General features: G+C 33.4%; 1 protein-coding gene and 1 long non-coding RNA gene across 2 annotated transcripts in view; one reads left to right on the top strand and one right to left on the bottom strand.

Annotated features, from left to right (window-relative positions):
* The window catches only part of LOC132700724 (protein timeless homolog), a 277,802-nt gene that overhangs the window by 9,761 nt on the left and 242,043 nt on the right, over window positions 1-25,998 (bottom strand). The gene's annotated exons all lie outside the window — the stretch shown is intronic.
* On the top strand, window positions 107-13,775 carry LOC132700725 (uncharacterized). Its single transcript, XR_009618678.1, has 3 exons — window positions 107-280; window positions 525-596; window positions 9,338-13,775. It is a non-coding gene; the product is annotated as an uncharacterized LOC132700725 (long non-coding RNA).

Here is a 25,998-nt window from a genome sequence, read left to right as displayed (position 1 = left end):
TGTGGTTTGTATACATATTGTTAAATGCAGTTTATGTAGCTTATGTTGGCACCATTGTATGTAGAATATTGTATTTAATCTTCGACGAAAGGGCTGTGGCCCTCTCTTCAAGTTGTCATCAATCAAGATATTAAAGTTATACAAACGTAACACGTATTGATAAAATACCGCCACGGCAGAACTCTACACTACCCTGTTCCCTGTACATACTATTTGAGGAGGGCGGAGCTAAGGGAGGAGCATGAACATGACTGATCCTCGAATGACTTATCCTATATAGGTGAGTCGCGGTTAAGATTATTCGATTGCTTACAGAATTCCATGGATTCTCGGATTTTTCTTTGGTAGAAGAATTGATTGATATGTCGTAAATGATGAATGTAAGGAAAGACAACAGTAGCAAGTGTGGGACTGTATTTGGAAGGTTGTGGTTAAGTGTATTTTGCGATGGAATGCTTGATATCTCTAATGTGGAAATTATTAAAGAGAAAAGCAAATGTAAGGTGTTTTAATTCTGTTTTCAGTGACGCAGGTTAAGATAGTTTAAAGACTCTGTCAACAAAAGAGTTAATAACCGTTTATTTTTGGACCTGATGGTAAGTGACAAGGCACTCAGGTTTCGGTCTGTGTGCGTAGAATGATCCGACGTAAGGTTTGATTTTTTAAATAATTCTTGAACATGAAGCGAAATAATAAATGTATCATCAACGTAGCATTTCCATAATTTTGGGTTTAAGTGGACGGTGTCCAGGGCTTTCTTCTCAACAGTTTTAATAAATATATTCGCAATGACACTGTTGATAATAGAGAACTCATAGCTGTGCCTGACGTGTGTTCATAAATTTGACTATTACAAGAAAACTACATTCCTGACAAGCATTTTTCTAATAAGATGAGAAAATTTGGTTCCGGATTCTAAGATTTTAATACATCTGAAATATTGTTAAGAGTTTCAGAAAAAGAGACTAAACTAACCAGAATATGGTTTGGATATAATGTAATGGTTTTTAATTGTTCAATGAAATGAAAGAAATTAAGTATGAAACTGTCAGTTTTCCCTGTAAACGGTTTTAATATTGAAGCTAGATACTTTAGTAGAGAATATGTTTTGGAACCAATAGTGCTGACAATATGTCAAAGAGGTAATCTTGGTTTGTGAATCTCAGAGAGTTCGTGAAGACGAGAATAATGAGGGGTGAGTGACTTTTTCGCGAATTCTGATAGACAAGAAACCCCAATAAAAAATTTAAGGTTGCGTTCCATAAGTGGCATAAGTATGAAAAGTAAGTTTGATGATAAATTGTCACAGATGTTTCTTCAACCTAGATTATGGTTTACTGAAATTGCAATTAATCCACATGCCAATTTAAAGGACATTTTTGCAATGTTTCTTCAAAACAATCCTAGGTAAATCTCTCTTCCAGGTTTTTCTTTTATTAACTTTTTCTCCTTGATCCAAAGCGTTAATAATACTAGTTTACTAAGTTTAAAGACTAGAAAACTATACCATGGCCGAAGGAAATGAAATGTTCGAGTAGTTTTACAGCATTTTAATGCTCGAAAATTGTAAATTCTAAATTAAGTACGTTCGTGTAGTCAGTTTAACATTGATATATTATTACATCCTCCAAAAATATAAATATCATCAGTCAAAAATCGGTTGGTCTATGACGTCAGTCTAACGTCGCCATTAAACCCATTTATCATTTCACGTATCATTAATGTATAAATTGGCGTTAGCACTCAACTTATATTAAAGTAATCCAAATGGTAACAAATGTTATGATTCAGAAGAATGCTACTTGGGGTACACATACATATACATACATATACAAGATATATTAAATAAACGAACAGTTCAAGTCCTCTTATGTAATAACACTTCTTTTCTTTCAAATAGATTCGGCATCATTACGAAATTATGAAATTCGTTAATAAATATTGTACAACAAATTTTCCTTGAAACTGATTTTTGACGGTCCGTATTTTCCATTGTCCCAAATTAATCCCATCGCATGGCAAAACAATTGACTTATTAATCACTTTTCACAATCGGGCAGGTATGCTCGGTCGTTCTCGTGCGAACGCTAAAATCGCGCCAGCACCGGCTGCATATTCGCAGGACAGAATATTGCCACGACTGACTGGTTCTGCATTTTAACGCAGCAGACCGTAATTTTTCATTTATTACTGAATAAAATTTTAATTAGTTTGTCAATTTTTAACTGTGCCTGTTACAACATACTACCGAAACGTGGACCGGTGGTAATAGTTGACGTCCGTTTATTTTTTAATGTCAGCAGGCTGTTATGAAAACGTTTCGGGAATATTCGAAACGGCCACGAATTTTGTCTAAATGTTTTTGATAGAAACGTTTTGTATAACAGCGCCCGATTTGTTAACAAGTGTTCGCAGTTATTAATTGTCTTACTTCAGTGTGGAATTTTCATTTACCTTAATATATCCTCTACTGGCCTCTATCATTTAACAAAGTTCTTCCATTAACAACAGTGTAAAAAATTTAAGATATTTCATTTAAACGTGAAAACTCCAATACAAAAAAACTACTGTAAATTAAGACAATTGTATCAAGACAAAGAATTCATGATGACATTGAATGGTCCGAGTTACTGTAATTCGGCTTATTGACCTGTACTCTTGATACGGGCTTGCAGACAATCCAAAAGTCCTGCATTCGATTTAATTGTAACTTAAAGAAGTTAGAACATAGACCTGAGAGCTTCACTCGTGGTCACTGCCTTAACCTCAAAGGGCAAAACTGTTCAACCACCTATCGGTCAGTAGTAGGAAATTACCATTTATATTATATATTTATATTCGATCATATTCTGAAGGAGGTTCTTTCAATAATGTAATTAGTATTAGTAACATACCGCCATGGAAACATAACAATTTCTTCGAATATGAGGTGGAAAAAGCTTTTAAAATAATTGACCCTAGACATCCGATTTAATTCCGGCTTTCCTTATACATAATTGTCGTTGCCTGGACTAAATGGCCATGATTACCATTATTTAATGACTTCTTTCTAAATTTCAAAATTTTGAATTACATGTCCATCAACAAAGATATATATATATATATATATATATATATATATATATATATATATATATATATATATATATATATATATATATATATATATATATATATATATATATATACTCTTTGCATGGGTTCTTGGGGCAAATGTCGTTGATTTTGTTTCGGGTGCGTTTTCTAACGAAATGTGCATGGATAGTGTACTGCTCTAATTCTGTGACAAAAATGTTGGGCCACATTTCCAAAGTGTCGGAAAGACGACTGAGATTATTGAAATGAAAATTAGCAACTAAATTTGTCATTAAAAATTGAAAAATATATTTTTTTATATTGAAAAATGTGCTGCCCCAGATGAAAATTTTGACATGAGATTCGGAAGAGTCTTAGCAATCCCTCTTCAAAAGCTGAACTGCCCCAGAAGAAACGTAGTTAGCGGAAATAGAAGACTAACAAAAATCAAAAATACATCGAAAAGTTGGTGTTGCGCAATAAAATTTGTAGAGGATATTTGGATGCGCTTAAAAAAGTCCACAATTTTTGATTTAAAGAATTTGTCTTCTATTTTTTTTTCTTAAATTCGCATTCATATTACCTTCGACTTCAGCTCAAAGGTAATGCCTTTAGGAGGACGTTTCTACGATAACAAATGTATAATACCGATTCTTAGATGTATCTCACTTTCACAAAGTTATAAAATAAGCGACAATGATAACATTGAGCGTTAAGCTTTTGAGGGCGCTTTTTTATGAATTGCCCTCGCAAAAATTTTTTTTTCCAACAGTTACAGTCCTGTGTTTCACTTTGTAACAGTCTGTACATGGTTTTAATACGTTATTGTAAAATGGTGTTTGTAAATAACAAATAGAATTATTAAATTAATTCGAAAATATATGATTATGGAAAAAGTGGAAAAATTGTCATTAAGCATAATTTTTCGTGTTTGATATTGAAACAAATTGAAACTGTTTTCAGTTAAAAATAATAACTAAACAGCAATTTTTCTATCGCCAAAATCTATTAGATGCCTCATTAGACGCTCTCAATCTACAGAGTTATAAATTTGCTAAACAACACTTCTTCGTCGTATTGACATTTGCATTTCTGGATAGTTCACGTCACAAGTTGGGATTATTCGATATAATAAACTACACCGTCTGATGCAAAGAAATACAAAAATTACTTATACTAGCAAGTACTCTAAACCAGCATTGAATGACAGAATTCCATTGGTTTATATGGTCTCTTTATGAGTTGATATTTGCTACGCAACCGTATATCGATTTCTTAAGAGAATATGAAATAACGAACAGATTTTACTGGCCTCGGATTTCATAGAAAAGTTTGATTTAATTTCACAAGGACCGATAGAACCTTCAAAACGTTCGGCTTATTATTTTTGTGACTCTTTCTGACCCTGAAGACATGAGATAAAATAACAAGATTGGACCTTGTTAAAAGCAAAACGTATACGGTACGCAATCTCTCAAAACAGAGAATATATTTTCCACTGGTTTGTTTGTTTCGCCTAAGAACAAAATTCTAAAATCTTCATTCAATGTCTAACGCTACGGGCCAATTCTGGTCCATAATAAAAATAAGACACTCTCTCGTTACGTAGCCGGTTGCCATGACCGTTTATCCGATTCCGCTTCTTATTTCTGACGAAATTGTAAGCCCCGAAGAAAATATAAAAACGCTCAATTCTAAATAGAATTTAATTAAATCGGAGCAACTGTCTCCTTGACTTACCCCCAAAGAAGCAAGCAAAAAATGTCTAATTAGGTGGTGAGATTTTTTTGAAACACGAGTAAACGCTCGGCTGGAGGATCCTTAGGCCAGAAATATATTTAAAAATTCATCTGAACGTAGGCCCTGTGTTCAATATAAAGCTAAAACAGTTGTGCGAAAATAATTACGTCATTGTGACCAAATGGTGGAATAGTGGAAGCAAAATTAATCTTGGCTTTGCAAAATTTCAACAAAATCCGTTATCTTTTAAAAATATGTAACACCCCTTATCTCTTTAAAACTAAGCATTAGCGGGTCTCCATTTATACGAAATTTTTAAAATATTTTTTGACTAATGAACCATTAGTCGATCATTGCCGCATGATTTTTTAAATAATCTGTATACATACGGGGAGTAATGTTCAGCAATACAAAATGTTGTTGGTAAAGGTGCATGTTTACAATGCTGAAGGTCTTCTTCATTCCATCGCCTTCTACCCCAGCATGTGTACGAGGTATTTCATTAATAACGAGGGATTTTTTTTTGCTCACAAAATAGAAAATATCCTCTTGTAAACGTAATTGCAGCTATTTTTTAATTTCTCTGATACCAATTGTAAATGTTGTTTCAGTAGAACAGCAGAATATTGAAAAAGTTTCTACCGCTGTATCTTCTTAGTGAAGTGTTTTATAAAAAAGTTCTTTGGAAAGATCTCCCCTAAAGTTCGCCAAATATTACAATTATTATATTACAATCTTTTGGCGTAAAATTGTCCTTGACAAAAAAAGTTCCAGGTTTATATTGTTAAATGCCAATTTTTGAAAAAAAATCTAAAATGGCAAAATATATCGTTATGCGGGTTCACGTTTTAGTCGGTTTCGATGAAAATTGAGCCGCATATCCTGTGGAAAGAGGATATTTCTCTAAAACGTGGAGAAATTTGGTCCACAATAGATCTCCTAAGGGCATGACGTGAATAAAAATCTATTTAAGTTACATTTCAATTAAGTAAGAAAAATAAAACTATACAAATTAATACAGGCGAGATTAAAATTGAAGTCAACCGGTAGTGATTTAATAACGCAATTTTTATTTGGGTCCTTTTAGTTGTTACTTTGTAGTAGAGCTCTCTATACCACCAGGTAGGTTTCCTTTTCTTTAAATGTACAAACAAAATAAATAAAACATTTTTCGGAGTCTTTCTTTTTCTACACCACATGGTTTCATAATTTCGTCCATGTGGATCAATTTTCTGTCATAAACATGTTATAGTATACCAGATTACATCTGTAGAGAAGCCTTGATGTAACGTTGTTGTATACTTCTGACAGATCACTGCAAGATATGTTGTAGTGCCAGACATTCCCTACGGGAGTATTATTACTTATTAATATAGGGTAAATTTTTTACTTTTGGAGTCATAAATCTCAGTATTTTGTTCACATCAGTAAGTTGACATCACTTATGAGATAGACCTTAAAGTAATAATCAAGCAGTAATTTGAACTTGAAGTCACTGATCTTAACTGGCTATATTGGTTGTTGGTTCCTGGACACCAAAAAGAAAAAAAAACGAAAAAAAGTTAGTATCCCTCCAACCAAGTGGTTATGTAATACCTCTTTCCCTAATTTCCTTTCATTCCTTTTCCGTAATGAGTTCCATTCTTCCAGATTTTTTACTGCTTACTTCGCCACAGTCGCTATTTCAAGTTTTCCGTGCCTTTCTAAGCTTACATCCTTCAATTCAAGCGTGTTTAAATTAAACCATCTTCTCGAAAATTCCTCGAGAGACAGCGACACTTTGTCTTTTTTCGCATGACACATTCATTCACAACAAACAATCAAAGGAAGCCCTACGTTTTCCCGAGATAAATTGTCCGAAATGTCCGTGGAAGGGCCGCCATTGCAAGACGGTCTTTTTCATACCGCTTATTTTGCCTTTTTTTCTCATTCGGTCGGGTTTTAAATGATTGAATGGAGCGTGAAATGGAAGAAAAAAAAAACACCGTTCGGGGGTAACAAATATTCCGGATATATAATCAATCTTAAAAACAGTCAGTTAGTTTAAAATTCACCCTCGAATCATGCCTAATGCTTCGGGGGCTGTCTTGATTGGATTGTCGCACCAACTAGAACGACCGAGGGAGATTAACAATTTAATGAATGTTGATGATTTTATTGCGAAGCACAAAAGAATATATTCGATAATGAACGGGTCTTTACTAACCAAATGTTTTCAATGCGAATCATTTTAATACAATGTCGCCTTATCGCTTTGACGTATCTAAAAAAAAAACACAAAAATACAAAAACTTGTCAAAGCATTGCATTGATTAATTTAAAGGAAGATTTTAAGTTGAAATATGTTACAAAACGATGCGAATTGCACTGACACAACAATCTATGACGATAAACGTTTTTCGGTTTGGCAATAAAGTGTTAAAGTATGTAAGAGAGCTGGATAGTGACCCACTAAATCATAACCTAAGGAGAAGACGAAGAGTTTTGTGTTTTTCATCAAATTTTATAGGATATGTCTGTGGATTCTCTGCTAATTTCTGGGCGTGTCTGCAAATTGAGGGGGAAAACTCACAGACGGAACAGTCAACACCATAATCCTTTTGGTACTTGGTACCATCTTCTTTGAAAGACAATTAAATTATAACAAAAATATTATTTAATGATTAATGACAGCTGTTTCGGCAACACCGTGTCTTTATCAAATCTAATTCAAATTCTAATTCTAAGTTTGACGATAATTTTGATATTTTACATAATGAATCAAAAAGCAAAAAACGGAATTTGTTGGAAGCTATGAGTTATTCAAATCTATTACTTAATTACAAATTGGATATGAATGTGTCTCAATTGTTAAATTTAAATTTATAACCCTACACCGGAAATTACAAATCTATTACTACCTGTTTATATAAATAGGGGTCCGAATATTGTCCACAATTTGTATTTGATAAAGGCACGGTGTTGCCGAAACAGCTAATCATTAAATAACTGTAAAAATCTGAATAATTTTTGTTCTACTTTAGTTGTGTTAAATGGAATTTCATCAAGTAATTCTATCCAAATGAACTAATAATTTCATTTCGCCAATAACGAGAAGGCTGCGCATTACTTCGAATAATTTTAACTCTTCTTCTACTCATTTGTTCAATTAAACATTTGTACTCTTCTCTTGGACACTTCTTTTATCCGTCCCGCATTCTGTTCTTTCCCATATCTGTCTTTTAGTTCCATGGTTTCCTTCCGTCGCTTCCATAAGCTATACTTTCTCCTGTTATTTAGGAAAGTTTCGGTTATCGCTGTTTTACAACTATATTCTTTTTTTTCTTTTTCTACAACACTACAAATACTTTTGCCACAAGTATAGTTGATATGAAAAATGAAAAATCGCTCTTATCAGTGCCTTGACCCTTGCACTCAAATCTTGCTTTGTGCACATTTCTGTCACTGAAGGAAAATTACCTCTGCTGTATGTGGGTGTGTTTGGTGCTTGGAGTTTAGTTTTTGGAACGCTAAACTTATTATTATTTATCTAAACAGAGCGTGTATAATATAAGTGCTCCTATTTTAACTGAACTTTGGGCGACACTTTTATAGACTATGGTTATTTATGGTTAATTATATTCCAGTGGGCGTCACAGAGACCAATTCTAAAATATTTTATATTTTCAAATTTTTAAGAAAATATTATGATATTTTTTTAAATAATATTTGAAATAAAATCAAGACAAAATGAATTCATCGGGAATTCATCAAAATTTTTTGAAAGTTTTAACAAATAAAGACGGGTCACATCGGAATATTAACTTAAAAAATACATTTGGCAGGAATTGAAACTTTTAGTATGGATTTGAATATGTGATATTAGTATCATTATTAAAGTATATAATTTTTGTTAACGACGTCAATTAGTTCATGTTTATTATTATTATTATTATTATTATTATTATTACTATTATTATTTTATTATTATGTTTTCTATATTTTATTAAACTTTAATAATGAATGATCCTTTGTAGGCATATGCAATTTTATAAACAATTTTTTTTTATTAGTTTATAATTTTTTATAATCTAACAAACAAACGTGAAAGACTCAATATTGGCTACAATAATAATATCAAACTTTCAAATAATTAGCCATTTTTTAAGTTATTTTAATTCATTTGCCAATATATCTCGTCACTAAATAACACTGAGTGAAGAATTCCGCCACCACCCAGTCAACTTTTTGCGTAAATACTTCGTTTCGTGATCTATGTAATCGCAATGAGTAATTAAAGGTTAATAAAGTAAGAAAAGATAAAATTAGGATAATTATAAGGAAGTGTTTACACTGTGTTGGGGTCACAGTGCCATCTAGAGTGCTGACAAGGTAATTTAGAAAAGTGGCAGGCAGAAATCGCAAAGCAAATTCGACAGATGTTCTCCGCAGTTCCTACTTGAAACGGCGGATTGTTCCATTGTAATTTTGTATATAAACTACAAAGAGATGACGGCCCTGTTCTATTAATAAAATTATCCAGTAGTGGACCGTTTGGACTGGATGGTGTAGTATGTGACCGAAAACGACAGCTTCGAAGTGGGCGGCGGTGCGGCAATACAGAACAAAGCTATTGTGTTCCCGTTCAACCTGTCACTTTCAAATTACATTCACGCTGCGCCGCAGAGCAAATAGAGATAACGTTTGGTCTTTACTCCCCGGACGGACTCTAACCGATAATCAGGTAATATTCTGTAGGCCGTCGGCGAAAGTAACAAAAAAAAAGCGTCCACTAAGCAAGCACTAAATAAACTACATTGTTGATGTTGGAATACAATACCTTGCGTGTTAGGTACATTTATTTGTATAAGTAATATGCAATACATATTGCGTTTACGTCTCTTTATCTTTGCCTCTCAGTACCGTATATATTTGATTCACTTTTTCTCTGTACTTGACTGTCGTGTGCGCGTCATGTAAAAATGTGAGTTGTAACTTCTATATAATAAACGGTCGGTTATTTTGTACGTACTTATTTTATTGGCAAACGTTGATATAAGTAACGAAAGGGCTTTGAACTATTGCGTGGCCGAATTTTTTTTGTCGTTCTTTGTGTCGTTTATTCAAAATGGCTGCCGATGTAGGTTCCGCATTTTCTGCGATCGAAAAATTGAAAGGTCGACAGAATTATAGCGACTGGCGATTTCAAATCACTGCTCTGTTGAAACATGATGGTCTTTGGGAATGTGTGATGGGGCAGATGGTTACTTTCGCGACTACTGACGAAACTCCAACAGCGGTTGCAGCATGCCGGGAGGCAGCACGTAAGGAAGAAAAAGCGTTATCCAAAATAATTCTTTCCTTGGACAAGTCAACGTACCCGCACGTGATGCAGGCAAAAACATCGATAGAAGCTTGGAAGGCTCTTGAAAAAGCCTTTGAAGACAAGGGACTTCATCGACGTCTGCGCCTTTTGAGGAATCTGTGTTACATTAAGTTGAGTAATTATGATACAATGGAGGATTATGTTAATGAAATTATGTCTCTCTCGCAACAACTTATTTCGATGGGTAGACCTATTGATGATAAGTTTTTAGGTGTTGTTATGCTCCAAGGGCTCACTGAAGATTATGACCCGATGAAAGTTCTGGAACTGACATAACCTCAGATTTTGTAAAGACCAAGCTCCTGCAAGATAAAAAATGGCATAATGGTAAATGCTCAAATGGAGACACAGCACTGATATCAAAAACAGGTAAAAAGACTCCTTGGTGCTGCTGATGTTGCTCAAAGGGGCACTATAAAAATCAGTGTACCCAGAAACAATATAACCATCAAAATAAGTTTCCTCATGCAAAAGTTAAAAATATGAATAGCAACAAAGCTTTGTTTGCAGCTTTTAACATAAGTGAAAGACATATTTTACCAAATGTATGGTATATTGATAGTGGAGCTACTTCTCATATGACTGGTCTGACAAAAATAAAGGACAGGAAATTATAGTTGCTGACAATGCTAGGTTGTCTGTTGCCGGAACGGGAGATGCAGTTGTCAAGTTGCAGCAAAATGGCAGCGAAAGACGCATTTCAGATATAAAATATGTTCCTAACCTGGTGTGAATTTATTAAGTGTTAATTCACTAATTTCAAAGGGTTTTAGTGTATCTTTTGATTCGCAGGGTTGGCGAATATTTAATTGCAAAGAATTCACCAACAGCTTGATACAATACCAGAAAGTGACATCTGTGCAAATACTGCAGAAGTCATAGAATCGCAAATGCTGTGGCACAAAAGCATCTTAATCATTTTAGCATGAAGTTGTTAAAAGAAGGTTTGGCCTCAGGAATTAGCTATTGTGATACTCAACCTCCATCCTTGTGTGAAAGTTGCATTTAGGGTAAGCATTCGAAGAAACCGTTCCCCAAAAATAAAAGTAATGGGGTGGCTGCGAATAAATTAGACTTAATCCACTCAGATGTAATGGGACCTATAGAAATAAAGTCCTGGTGTGGTGCTAGATATATTTTTACACTAATTGACGACAGCACAAGAAAAGATTTCTGTTATTTTCTCAAAAGTAAAGATGAAGTTGCTGATTGCTTTAAAGTTTTTTGTGTTCGAGTCGAAAATGAAACAGAAAGAAAAATAAAAATATTACGAACTGATAATGGTGGTGAATACTGCAATCAGAATTTGGACAAGTTTTTAAAACAAAAAGGTATAAAACATGAGATGACGGTTCCTTATACACCAGAACAAAATGGTGTAGCCGAACGTTACAACCGCACAATAATGGATAAGGTGCGCTCAATGATGTTTGATACAAATTGTCCAAGCCAGATGTGGACGGAGGCGGCGAACATGGCTGTCTATCTTATAAATAGATCACCAACTAAAAGGATCAAGGGAGAAACTCCAGAGGAAAGATGGACAGGCAAGAAGGTCGATCTTGGTCACCTTAGAGTGTTTGGCTGTACAGCCTTTGTTCGTGTCCCTGATGGAAAACGAGGGAAACTGGAACAGAAAAGCAAGGAATATATATTTGTTGGCTATTCTGATGTAACTACAGGATATAGATTAATTGACCCCATTACTCACAAACTTCGAATTGCAAGAGATGTGATATTTTTGGAACAGAAAACTGTGCGTTTAGAACATGAAGCAAGTTCTCAGAACATCGGCGTTATTACCATGCCACTGGAGGGTGCAGAATTTGGAATGGACCACAAAAATGGTAAGAACCTCTTCAGCAGACTAATGACGCGGTAAGTGATGTTTCAGAGAGTGAACCTTTTGAAGATGCAGAGAGAACTCTAGTTGCCAAAGAAGACAGTTCTTCAGCAAGTTCCCCAGAAAAATTGGTGGAAAATGGTGTACCGTCTGATGACGGGACAGTTGCTGTGATTGGACAAACAGGTGCTATGGAAGCGCGAATGAGTGATGTGCAACAGGTTCCTGATAGTGATGTGAATGTTACTGAGGACCGAAGGTACCCAAAAAGAATCTCTCGTAAGCCGACGTTTTTTAACGAATATGTTTTGACCGACTTATCTGATTCAGATATTGATTTTGCTATGTTATCTTTAAATGTACAGTCAGAGCCAGAGACTGTTTCCGGAGCATTGTCTGCACCAAATAAAGATCAATGGATTCTAGCTATCCAAAGGGAGCTTAATGCTTTTAGACAGAATAGTGCTTGGGAATTAGTTGACAGGCCTGCTAACACCAATATTGTTAGAAATAAGTGGGTGTTTAAAATCAAAAGAGATCAGAGCGGCCAAATTGCAACATATAGAGCTCGTTTGGCGGCAAAGGGGTTTACTCAAAAATATGGAGTTGATTATACTGAAACTTTTTCCCCTGTTGTCCGTTTTTCTAGTTTGAGACCTTTGTTTGCAATGGCAGCTGAATTGAATCTTGAAGGTGATCATCTTGACGTTGAAACTGCATTCCTTAATGGTGGCCCGAATGAAACAATATATATGTGTCAACCTGATGGCTTCAAGGAGCCTGGCTTACAAAATAAAGTTTGCTTGTTAAAGAAAGCTATTTATGGACTCAAGCAATCATCTCGTTTGTGGTCTGAAAAAGCCAGTAGAGTTTTGCAAAAATTAAACTTTGTGCAGTCTGAGATTGAACCCTGTTTGTATTTTAAAGTTACAGATAACTCCATTGTCATCATGGCTCTGTATGTTGACGATTTTTTCTTGTTCTATAATAATTTCGAAGAAATTAAAGTGCTAAAATAGGAATTGCATAAAAACTTTGACATCAAAGACTTGGGGCCTATATCTTACTGTTTAGGCATGAAAATAGAAAGAAATCGTACCAAAAATGAATTAAAATTAAGTCAGGAGCAATATATAACTAAATTGCTTGAACGTTTTCAAATGACTGACTGTAGTACTGTGAGCACTCTTTATTCATGAGCTCTTCTTCACTACTAATAGTGAGTGTCAATTTCTAAATGTATCACAGGCATGTAGAGTATATAATGACAATCAAAGTGCCATAAAATTAGCCCAAAATCAAATATTTCACAAGCGTACAAAACATATACATGTGAAATACCATTTCTTACGAGAAAAAGTTAGAGATGGTAGTGTTACTTTTCTATACATGTCAACTATTGACTTGGTAGCCGACTTACTTACAAAAGGTCTGGCTAGTAATAAACACTTATATTTATGTGGTAAACTAAGCTTGCAGTGATTTAGCTGTAATTTAACTTAAAATGGGACTAAAATTTGGTATCTTATTGTACTCGCCTATGTAACGCAAATATTGAGCGAGAATGTTGGAATACAATACTTTGCGTGTTAGGTACATTTATTTGTATAAGTAATATGCAATACATATTGCGTTTACGTCTCTTTATCTTTGCCTCTCAGTACCGTAGATATTTGATTCACTTGTTCTCTGTACTTCACTGTCGTGTGTGCGTCATGTAAAAATATGTGTTGCAGCTTCTGTATAATAAACGGCCGGTTATTTTGTACGTACTTATTTTATTGGCAAACGTTCATACAAGTAACGAATTCCGCTTGTGCTTATCGCCCGTAACAGTTGGAACATGAATTGTATTCTATTTCTATTCAACAGAAAATTAAAATCCTTTACCCATCACCCAAGAAAGTTAATTTTTGATATCGATAAGCTTTAATTTTAAGAAGTTTTGAATTACAGAGAGTTTGACAAGCTTTTTTTGATTTCCAAGCAACATCAACGGTTTTAAATTTGATAAACAGTTTTAAAAATCGCCAAAGGATAGCCAGGAAATAGGAGTGAAAACATTATGCATCTCAGAAACACATTACAATACCGAAGACTGGAAAGTGTAAGCAAAGAAATCCAAAGATTGAAGATTAGAAGGGAAGATGTGAAAATGAAAGTTCGAAATATGATTTATAATTTGTATAGACCAAAAACCAATGTAAATCTTCCAGTTTTGAAACAAGCGTTTAAACTTATTGTGTGAGATATTTCAATTATTATCAAGATTAGTAAGCACATTAAGTTGTCGCTATAAAAAAGAGTGTAACCAAAGATTTTTATGTGAACAGCTATAGTGGTGAGTCAGCTGTTCAATTAAAAAAAAACAGATATAGTGAATTATCTATATTATAACTCAGAAAAGTGGTATTTTTAGAGGAAACATGGATATTTTCCAACTGAAATGGACTAAAAACCTTGGCAAGAGAATCTGTAAAAATTTCAAGAGAAAAAGTATGGCAAAACAGCAAATTATGTTCCATACCGCTTGTTCGATAAGATTTATTCCAGATACAAGTTTAATTTTCTCTTATACATCAAAGAGTTTGCACTATAACGACAATCTGAAATGTGCAATATTTAAAAAATGACTAACAGAAAAACTCATATCAAATTAATTAATTGTATCCGACAACACACCGTGTGATTTAATATTACTGCGTACTGTGTACTATTGTAGTATATAAACCTATTATGTCTTTTATTTTAAATTTTTTTCATTAATTTTTGTATAGCAACGTGGGTCAATTTCAAAATTTTAAAGCATTACTTTTTCTATGATTTAACATAATATTATTACTTAATCAACTTTCAATCAGGTCATCGGTGCTTGAAATACATTTTAAAATTTTTTTCTTTTTAAATTGCTTTTCAGCAGTAAAAATTCTAAAATGTGACATTAGCTGTTAATCGTACCACCCTGTCAGATAAAAATAACTCTTCAAAAAGTTCCCAATAATATTAAAATAAAGCAAAGAGTCGTAAAAAAATAACTACAATTAAAACTAACCGAAATCATTTTTTTATTAACTTCTTTAGAGTTTTTTTTCTTGAAAATCTTAAGAAAAGTAAATCTACATAACTTTAAATACATTTACCAAAGATGCTTCTTAGACTATATTATTGCGTGCTAATGACCCTCTGAAATAAATTCGACTTTGAACAGAAACAAAATTCACCGAGGTAAAAGCTAAAACGGAAACAGAAATTAAAATAGAAACACATCAACCGTAACGGCAACGTCCAGTTCATTTGGCGAACTTTAACCCCAGCGACTATCGCAATATCGTTAGAAGCGATATAAGGGGCTAATAAATGTTGATTTTTCGTTTGGCAAGCTCCAATATGTTTATGTAAATTATGCAATCGAGCCAGAAAAGCCGAAATTGTCCCCGCTTATAAATCAAATATTTTATCAGCTTGCATTTCCTGCAGGCAAATAAACGAGTTTTGAAACGTAGCCAGGCCCTCATCGTCGCTTTATCACTTACGGCAGCGTTGCCAAACAGCATTCGTATAAACAACGCGCAATCAACCCTGTCTAGTAATGGCGAAATTGTTTCTTGAATAGATTGCAATTCCTATCCTCATCTAGTAGTTATTGCTTCATTTTCGCTTGGTTTCCTAATCACTGCACTTCCCGACAAAGTGAGCTAGTAAATAGAATTTAAATTAAAAATAAATAGTTTAATTAAACTAAAATAAAATAAACATATAAATAGAGTTTTTCTCAAACTTTAATTATAAAGTTTACGTGAAACCATATATCAAGTCGACCTCAGTATAGTCAGCACAAATAGATAAAGATATTTAACATAATTAAGCAGCTATCAGTGATGTTCGGTGAAGAAAATATCAAAGCAATATAAAGACATTACAACAAAGGTATTTAATAAAATCAACTTGTAAAAATTTAAATTATAGGGATTTTTTTACTTCTTATTTGACGGGTCGATAACAGTGTGTGCAGCATAATTTGATATTTGAAGTCACGGCGGGCGTTCCTCAAGGCTCCAATTTAGCACCACTTTAATTTTTAATTTTTATTAGCGATATATCCGAGGTATATGGATGTTGAACGTGAAGTTTTTGCTAATGATTTATAGGTCTATAAGGAACTCTAAGAACGGCTCTAAGTTGCAAGATTCTGAGTCAGTGCATCAGTGTTTTGCGAAAAATAAAATGTTATTTAGTAACTCTGAAAGTGGAAGATGTATTATAACGATGGTTTTTATTTCAAGAAACCTCATTGTAGAATAAGTACAAAGAAATTTCTTTTTTTCATTTAAAGAGGATAATTTTTATACCAGAATAGAAATAAATAATTAATTACGTGTGCAAAAGATTTAAGATGATAGCAAGAAAATTGTAATATTATATATGTATTGTTTATTAGGAAATTCGGATTATTCCTATAACAAGGACCTATGAAGGATAATATGTACAAAATTTACATTTATATCCTTATAAGTGAGAAAGGACTTAAGTTTTAGAATTATCGTCAACCTCGCAACCCCCACTAGATCCAATTGTTCCACAAAAAAACTCTACATCTTTAATCATGTTAGTTATTGTTATTGTTATACCGGGGCACGTTGAATAGAATTTCATTTTCTATATAGTGCAAAGTTCAGTATAATTGAGTTTATAAAACAAACCTTTATAAGTAAATTTTGTTAAATAATCACTTGTTAGTGTAAGTTGAGCTAGAATCCTAGTTGTTCGGAGAGGAAAATTGCAGCTGAGATATTTTGGTAAACCGTCACTTAAACTGTTGGTTACCAAAGAATTTCCCTAATATGTATATTTAATTTCAGTACATTTTAGTTAAGTGAAATTAGGGAGTTTAGTAGTTATATAATAAATTTTTCTTATTTATGGTTTTCTCTCTAGAGATATATGTTCTGCCTTTTTTCTTGTAGAACGTATTAAACGATTTGCATATTTTCTTACATCTAATACAAAATAAAGTTTCTTATTACCATGATTACTATTAATAAACAACAACAGATGCCTGTCAACTTTTGTACACAAACGGACAGGTTGAAATAATAATAATAAGGATAATAAAAGCATAAATGTACAAACAATATAAATATATACAGGGCGAAGTCCAGCCTAGGTTATTCAAACTTAAAGTTGATGAACCAGACTAAAACCTAGTTTATGTAAATAGCGCACAAACTTATAAATACACCAATTTACACCAATGTTATTTGAAAGTTATATGTGAAACTTTCTTTGTATTCATGTGTTTCGGTATTAAAAATTTTAATTTACTTCTGGTATTTCTATTATCCATACCAGAGTTCAGCTTGAATTTATTTATAAGACTTTCTAAAGTAAGAAGAGAGCTTTTTGCTAAACCATGTACAAAACAACCCAAACGATAAGTCGTTCGATAAAGCATGTTCAACCACTGAAGTTTATTAATTGTATGTGTGTTATATGATCCGATTTTCTTATACGCCGAGGCAAGGGCAGTAGATAAAGCTCGCATAACTAAAATGACGAGTGGAGCAAAGTTGCTTACGTGAGATATATGTATAAATGACATCAATAGGAAATCGACGAGTCATAAAACAAGCCGGCAACGTCGCAATCTGCGTCTTTAATTCGTCGTTCGCCATCCTCGCATGACCCATTCGAAGCGAAATGATTCCGGCCATACACTTTGAAATCCAATAGTTCAACGAAAATAAATAATTTTTGTGTTTTCCAATCCAATTTTCGCCTTTTTCAATAACCAGCCGAGCGTTCCTGAACGACGTAAGTCGCGGGGTGAAAGCGCTTTTCCGGGCGTAGGCGATATTGGAGAGTAAATTGTCTCATGTCAAATTTCCCGCTACGATTGAATGGTGGTGCTTAAATCGCGAAAAGAAAAAATATCCAAAAACAAACCCCGACCAATGCGACTTAAACTGCGGAGTAGATGTGCGCAATACATTAATTTATGCAGAAAGATTTTTCGAATCGACGATATATCAGAAAATTTATTCTATTTTGTAAGAATCAGTATCAAAATGTGTACATAAGTATTGCAATAGTATTTGGTAGGAAATCAGACACAAAGAAATTTCTCCACACTTGTAGAAATTTATTAAGAATAGGCAACGAAGCAATACATTTTAAGGATCTCGTTAAAAAACTAGGGTTGTTGATTGATTCATTGATTGATTGGTTGATGAAGATTTACCACACATATCAATGCCTTTTTAAAAAAAAGCGTATATTATTTAAAAATTAATTTTTCAAGACCTCTCAAATCATTACTTTGCGAATCGTTGGTGTAATTCCAAATGTCATCTATGCACCCTGCCTAATATCCTGCGATAAGTTCGAAAAAGTTTTGTTTACGCTTGATTTATAGAACTCGAAAAAATTAACAATCTGGCAAATGACTTTTAATATTATAAACAAAAAATTCCTTTAAGCAGTTTAAATTCATGTTCTCGAATCAGTACTTGCAACCTCTACCACGTTCATAAATTAGTTAATAAGCTTATTTCCAAAGGTATTAGTTAAATTTCAATTTTTTTGGTTAATAATTACATTATTAAAAATATTTTATAATTATAAAATATTTCATCAGTGTTTTTTCATACATCAGATTTTCGTTAATTATGTTCACAATTTTATAGAGTAATAGAGTCATTTATGCTAATTTGTCTTGAAGTTAGTTCAAATCGTTAGTTAGTTTATCAAAAAGAAAAATATTAATTTTAGTGAAAAAATCAAATGGAACACTCTGTACATCACACGTCAATTAATTACTTCTATTAATACTTTTTCAATTTTATTCCCTATACCTAAATCTAGTATTTTTTGAAGAAAATTTGTCAAATTATGAGAAAATATCACAATAAGTCAAGAACAATAAAAATAAGAAGCTAAATTTTTAGATTTGTGAAAAAAATGTTTCTTTTACCTCCATTGATTTAGAAATTCTGCCCTTTTTAAAGCCCAAAATATTATTGAACTGCAATCAAAAATATATCTGGTTTATTATTTGTTTTAGAGAAAAATGTTATATACAAAAGTTATAGATGAGACCAAAAGGAACAATTCAAAATTATTTCAAAATATTCTGATTCATAAATATGTGGAAAGTTAAACTTATATTTTTTAAATAGAACACCCCATCACTCCAACGCAGGGTCGTAATAGACCATACTGTGTGTTTTTTTTTATTTTGTATTAACATTTAGCGAATGTTATATCAAGGAATTATATTTAATTCGCTCCTGTAGATTTTTCATGTTCAGGTTAACCTTTTGTGATATCTTCGCACCGTACGAAAGTTTTTAGTATTTTGTTAGTAAGAAAACTCAGTAAAGCGCATAACAACTCTACATTGGGTGATTGGGGGTATAAAAGGGATAATGACAATATACAGGGTGTTCCATTAAAAAAAAAACTTTGCTTTCTCACATATTTATTAATCACCATATCATATTTAAAAATATATACATTTTTCTCTAAAACTAATAAACGAGATATATTACTTTGACATACTATGTGGTAACCCTGTATAATTGTTACTTATACACAAGATCTTTATTAATATTATATAATTCCTTAGGATTAAGCAGAATTTCTTTTTTAGTTGCCATAAATAATGGAGAAACTTTGTTTATCTTTCCTTAGCATCAATGGAGTTGCTTGGAACAGCGATCAAGGGTCAATTGGAAAAGCAACTTCAAAAGAAGATAACAGAAGAAGACGATTAGAGTGTTCTAAATTTTGATGTGGCTAAATAAGAAGGAAAACCAGTTTTGAGAGTCAACCGGAGTCAAAATTAAGAAATTTGAACTCGAATTTCTGCCATACGAATTGAATATTTATACACTAAGTTTCAGAATTTTTTGACAAAACTGGTTGGTTTTGTTTTATTTTGGATACAGTCCTTTAGTACCCATATACCGCCAATTTTATATTATACACAAACAACCCTAGGTATATCAACTCTGCTGATACGCTTCAAAACGTGTGGTAAAAGAGAAATTTACCGCTTGGAATAAGACAAAGGACAAATGATTTCGTCGAGAAGTAATCTTTGTTATTAACCACTCTGCGCCTTATGGTTTTGACAATACCTTTGTACTTCTCTAAAGCGCGAATACAACAATGAGGCGATTCAGCTTTACGAATAGACATTAGTGTTCGTTTATTTTTTGTAATGTAGACCTTAGAGATGACGAACAAAGAAATGCGAAATATTACGAGTACTACCTAATTTAAATATTTTCTATATCTCGAAAATCCACCATTCCAACAACCGCTCTAATATATATGTGCTTGAAAACAAGGAACTGTATAAAAGAAGAAATGTTAAAGACTACACTCTGATATTTTTTGTGGCATAAAAGTTTGAAAATTTACTGAAATTATTGGAATCATTTAGCACAGCTCTCTTAAAAATGCCGTGCTAATTTCTGGAAATTGCATTCTATGACTAATTAATAGAAACAATTCAAGATAATGCAAAGCGGCAATGTTGAATCGACTATCGATCATCGACTATCGACTCAACGATTAAATGAGAGGTGAATCATAACAAATTTTAAAAGACCTATACCAAAATAGAGACACATAATTTCTTTTGTGCTTTCTACTTTAAAATACCTAATTATATATGCATTGATCGCGCATGCGGACAGTGTCACCTAAAGACATCTAACCAAAACTAATGGTCCTAGAAAAAGTATGCAACCTTCTTCGGTCACTCGTTCCGCTGCGTTCGGCCAGTGCCAAATCAAACTAGTGACTAAAATTTCGCCAGCAAACCCTTACCGAATTTCAAAATTATACCAATTAATTAAGCGAGAAAAATTATTTTACCATTTCCCGATATAGGAAAATTAAATAATTGAATTTGAGATTTTTAGGAAGTTCACATCTACTGACATTTTTTCTACAACTCTCCCTGTTCCTAGAAGTATGCTTACTTTGATTCTTAGTTCTACAATTGACTACGATTAGATAAATGGCATTCAATAACTTCCAGATGGACCTCCTTCAGTAAAATTTATTTACAATTGGCTCTGTACATTTTATAAAACTTCTGGATTCCTCCTGCGTTGGTTTTTGTTTTATCAACGGCTTTTATCCTAACAAAAAAGTGAATATTTTACAGGAGTGCAAAAGGAGTAAAATGTTCTGGAGAAATCAAAAATTACCAATACCAAAAAGTGTCCTTGAATGCATTTCTGGCATTTTCAATTTTGAGAGGGCATTAGTCGAAGACATAATATTTTATTCGAGAGTAGTCTGTGTATAAATAAAAGGTATGAAACCGTTCTTCTGGAGCTCAGTTTCATTTAATGAGGGCGCCTAAATCTTTCTTTGCACCGAAAATAGTTTTGGTTTCGATAGAGTCTGAACACGATGACGTATAAACTTTTTTGGGATGTTTTCTGTTCCGCAGATTTAAAGTTTCAGTAAGATTGGATTGAACTATTGTTTCGATATATTTCTCAAACAATAATTGAAGCCTAACGTTACCCCGAGATACTTTACATAAAGAAATGCATTTTTTAAGCTATAACTAAAATCAATGTTATCAAAATCAAGTATTGAGTCTAGAAATGATTAATTGAAAATATTTATTGCCATTAACTTTTAATTTGTTGCTTTAACAGTAATCGGTAACACTATTTAACGCTAATTGTAGTTCTTAGCCATCAGAGATTTAAGTAACTTATGCACTTTGACAAAATCAGTAAGCCATGCAAACTAAACAAAAACAAAAAATTGCATATCGTGTACTATCAGCGAAAAGAAGAGGGGACCAAATTGGGTTTATTGAAGGATTCTTGAGGTGATTCTCCAAGTGTCAGAATCTACACCGATAAACTTAACAAACTGATAACGTTTAACTGTAAGATATGAGTTTTTCATAAGAATCTTATGAGAAAGCTTGTCAAAAGTATTTGTGAAATCTGTAAATAAACATGTGCCCCATTTGTCATGCCGGTATATAAATCCTGAACATCAGGGATATTAGAAGATATCGGCCGACCCTCGTAGAATCCATGAGAACCCTCTTGGATATACTTTATTTTTAAATGAAAGAATATGGTATTGACAGTATTGATATACGTTACAGACCTGATCTCCTTTCCATTGTATTGGATAAATTCCTTACTTTAGACACATATCGAAAAGGAGTTTAACTGGCATGATTAATCCATTTTTGCATTTTTGAAATAGGAAATGTCAAATTATATACAGATCTAGGGTGCGGAAAGTGTCATTTTACCATGTCAGTTTCATTTCTCACGGATCCGAGCCACTTCGGACACTGCCGGGATATTACAGCATTGAAGGGCATGGCAATGAATATATTGGTGCTGTTCTGCAAATATACACCCAAAAACTAACGGTCGTAGAAAAAATATAGTATGCAACACATTTGCATTAAACGGTACTTGGGTCGCGCGTTAATTTGGCACGAGTAGAGCGCTGAGCATCGGAGCGGTTTGGGGTTTTGCAAATCAACATGAATACATTCACTGACAAGACTGTCGGAACTGACAAACGCTAAAATTCAAGCTGTGCGGTAATACCTGATTGTTCCCAAACCGATGCGGTAATATTTCGTAAACGGAGTAGAAAAACTCAACTCAAATGCCGTTTACCACACTTGTTGTATTATTATAGTATTGGGACATTGATTTTGGAGTTATCGAATATCGAATATCACAAAAAAATCCTTTGAGTTCATATTATGTTAATTAATATCTATTATTCTTATAAAAATTTCTTTTATAGATCTGATGATGCCTGTGTGGACGAAACATGTGCAATCTTCAATCAAAATAATTTATAAGACCTTGACCTTTGTCAAATTTGTAACGCAACAAACCAAATTGCAAATCTGAACTAAGCCGGTATTTGCATTTAGAGACTTATGTTAATAATTCCTGGCAATAAACCTACGAACAGCTTTTGCCAGGATACGCAGAATTGCAATTTATTGCCATACCTAAAATCTATGACGGATATAAATTAATTTACATATCACACAAAGGCGCGTATTAAACCTTCAGCTGGTGTTGTCATTTTACCAATAACAAAATCCAAGCACCGAGGCAATTAATTTGGAATAACTTTCGTTACTCATGAACAAACATCAAAAGACGAATAATAACCGAACGGCAATGAAATAATCACGGCGTAGCAGATACGAACTCGGAGCCTGCGATCTTCTATTAGACCATCTGGGGCCGAAACATCGATTTTAATAATCTCAGATCCGACGTTATATGGGAGACACTTTAAAGTTTTCGGCGAGGAAATTTGTTAGGGAAACACTTACGTGGGTATAGGTCGCTAAAACGGAAACGCTTAAAGGTCAATGTGATCTGACCTCGGAAAGACATATTATACATGTGGAATTCAATGTCGGATTTACCTCTGGATCCGGAAAACTCAAATTCGAGAGAAGACAAATAATGCAAAGGTTTATTATAACGGGAGATTTGGGACGACTGTGCTGCCACATCTCAACAAAAATAATAAAACGCTTTATTACAAGGAACTACGAAAGGCGAAGTTGACCAAAGAGGTTGTCGCTAATCAAAAGCAGAGACTATAGAACCTTACAATTTTAATTACTTTAGTTTATCAATAGTTAAACAGAAGCACAGAGAAAGAATAGAGGAGGCAAGCATCAACTCATAGAAAATGATTAATAGTTGGTCTAATATCTTTCTTAAATCATTAGAGTTTGTTATACAATTTAACTACAATAAATGAAAACGGACGTTTGAAGTAAGCAGAGGCATGTTTAGGTGGGACGACTGTGAATTACTACCGATACCCAACTAATGAGTGTCGTAACGGATTTGACATTCTTATAGTTTCAGTCAAGCTCTGAAGAAGCCAACAGGATGATTGGCGAAACGTTAGCAAGTTCGACTCAGCAAAAACCGACGCAGGAGGAATCCAGACGTTTTGTAAAAAGTATTACAGTATCCTGTGGAAGTTTCTTTGGAAAATTAAAAACATTAATTGAGGATTTACTTTTATTATTTAATGGCTTTTTATTAATGATTAGTCAAATGACTCCATCAGAGGTTATGCCTTTTTGGTATGCAGTAGAGCACAGAATATAGTCGCATGCAAAACTGGCTCTTTTCTCTGTCATTTCAATGCAAAACTACATGCACTGCTTTCAATCAAATTATTCGCTTGTTACCCATCCGATGGGCGTTTGCTTTACACCTGTTTCCGACAAACGAATTTTAGGTATCTTGCATTAAAGCGAAAATAGGTGTTTTCTGTCAAATTTGACCATTAATAATTTTTCGATGGTTCCTGAAGATTTAACACTAATGAAAATATGTATATTATTAATTTCTAGAACTATATGGCCACTTTAAACTGAGAAATTAATTAACGAGCCTCTATATAAGCATCTTAATAATTAACCTCGTTTTTTATTAAAATATGTCTTTTCATTTTTTGTTTTGCTAGGAGCACTTGAGGTCCATTCGATGGTCTTCGGCGTTACTCCAAACTGCAAAATGTAAATGTTCTCGGCTTCTCCACCATCGAATTGGGGTGGTTTTGTCCTCTTTTTACTAACTTGCGAATTTATAGTTCCCACGGAGTCCAACTAAATAACGCGGTCTTATGCACTCAAACTTTCGATTTCCAGTCTTTAATTTTGTTTCTAAACTAAACAAACACCTAATAAATACTCTTGAATTTTCAAGCACTTACTGGATGATGTTTCTTTCAAATTATATAACCTTTCCCCACATTACTTTATTTGCGTTGAGCATATCTCGAAATATCATCGGCAACAAATGAATTCAATTCTCGGTGTCCTCACTTCCGATAAGAACGCCCCCAAAACGGCTGCTGAAGTTTTGATTTCTTGCCATTACAATCGACAAGACGTTCCGACAAATCTCGTTTCAAATAGACTACTTTTATATATTTTCTCATTATTTACAAATTCTCACCAAACACCTGACACAAATTCATATATTCATATTCATATATAAAAGATTTTTTCCTGAAAACTTTAACACCTTGTATATAAAAGGTAAGAGATTTTACCAAGACATACTGCGATTGCCTTAACAAAGCTATTTACATCATCAGGTATAAAATTTATTTGTCGCACTGCATCCTAAAAAATACATCACACTCCGTGACGCGAATATTGTTCCTCTTCCTAAATCACCAAATCGTACCCTACTTTCACTCACAGTTTTGCAATGAATAGTAGCGGATCATCTTTTTAGAGTTCGTAATGTTTAGTTTAGCACGGCAACCGCCCAATTAAATATTTTAAATTACGTATTCACGACCGGAGATAAGAAATTGCCAACTGCTATTGTGTTCCTCAATCACAGTATCTGACACATTAAATCATTATGTACTACTGCTTACCAATTTAAAGATTTTTGGTTGCTTTGCTGCTGGGCTTTTTTCGGCAATTATTTTGAGCGAACGCATAAGGAGAGTGGTAAATCAGCAGACCTCTCCGTTACCTTTTTTAGACGGAGCAGTTGCGCAGTATTCTGGGCCCTATTCTTGTTTTTATAGACGCCTCTGATTTCTTAAACTTCTTAAAACAATGCGCTGACGATATTCAAAATTTATTTTTGGTTTCCTGTCAGTAGGCTACACGAAGAAGCGAATATGATAAATAAAGCATATATTATTCCAAAGGTTCTTGGTCAAGTCCTTTCATTTATGTATTAAAATCAATGACATTTCTTAATCTAATTGAGACTAAGACTTAAGACTGACGTAACATGTCTTTTTTAATTTGTTTTTCTTTGATAAATTTTCATGCAAAACGTTTAATTTCTGAATGATATACAGACTCGCGTTTTTCAACATTTTTCTTGGAAAATGGAAAGTGGTGTACGGAATCATCACCGAAAAGTAACTTTATACCCAAACCTTAACG

Source organism: Cylas formicarius, unplaced genomic scaffold (genome assembly GCF_029955315.1).
Source record: "Cylas formicarius isolate icCylForm1 unplaced genomic scaffold, icCylForm1.1 PGA_scaffold_4__25_contigs__length_36172078, whole genome shotgun sequence".
NCBI classification, from domain to species: Eukaryota; Metazoa; Arthropoda; class Insecta; order Coleoptera; family Brentidae; genus Cylas; species Cylas formicarius.
This window is presented reverse-complemented; position numbering and strand designations above follow the sequence as displayed.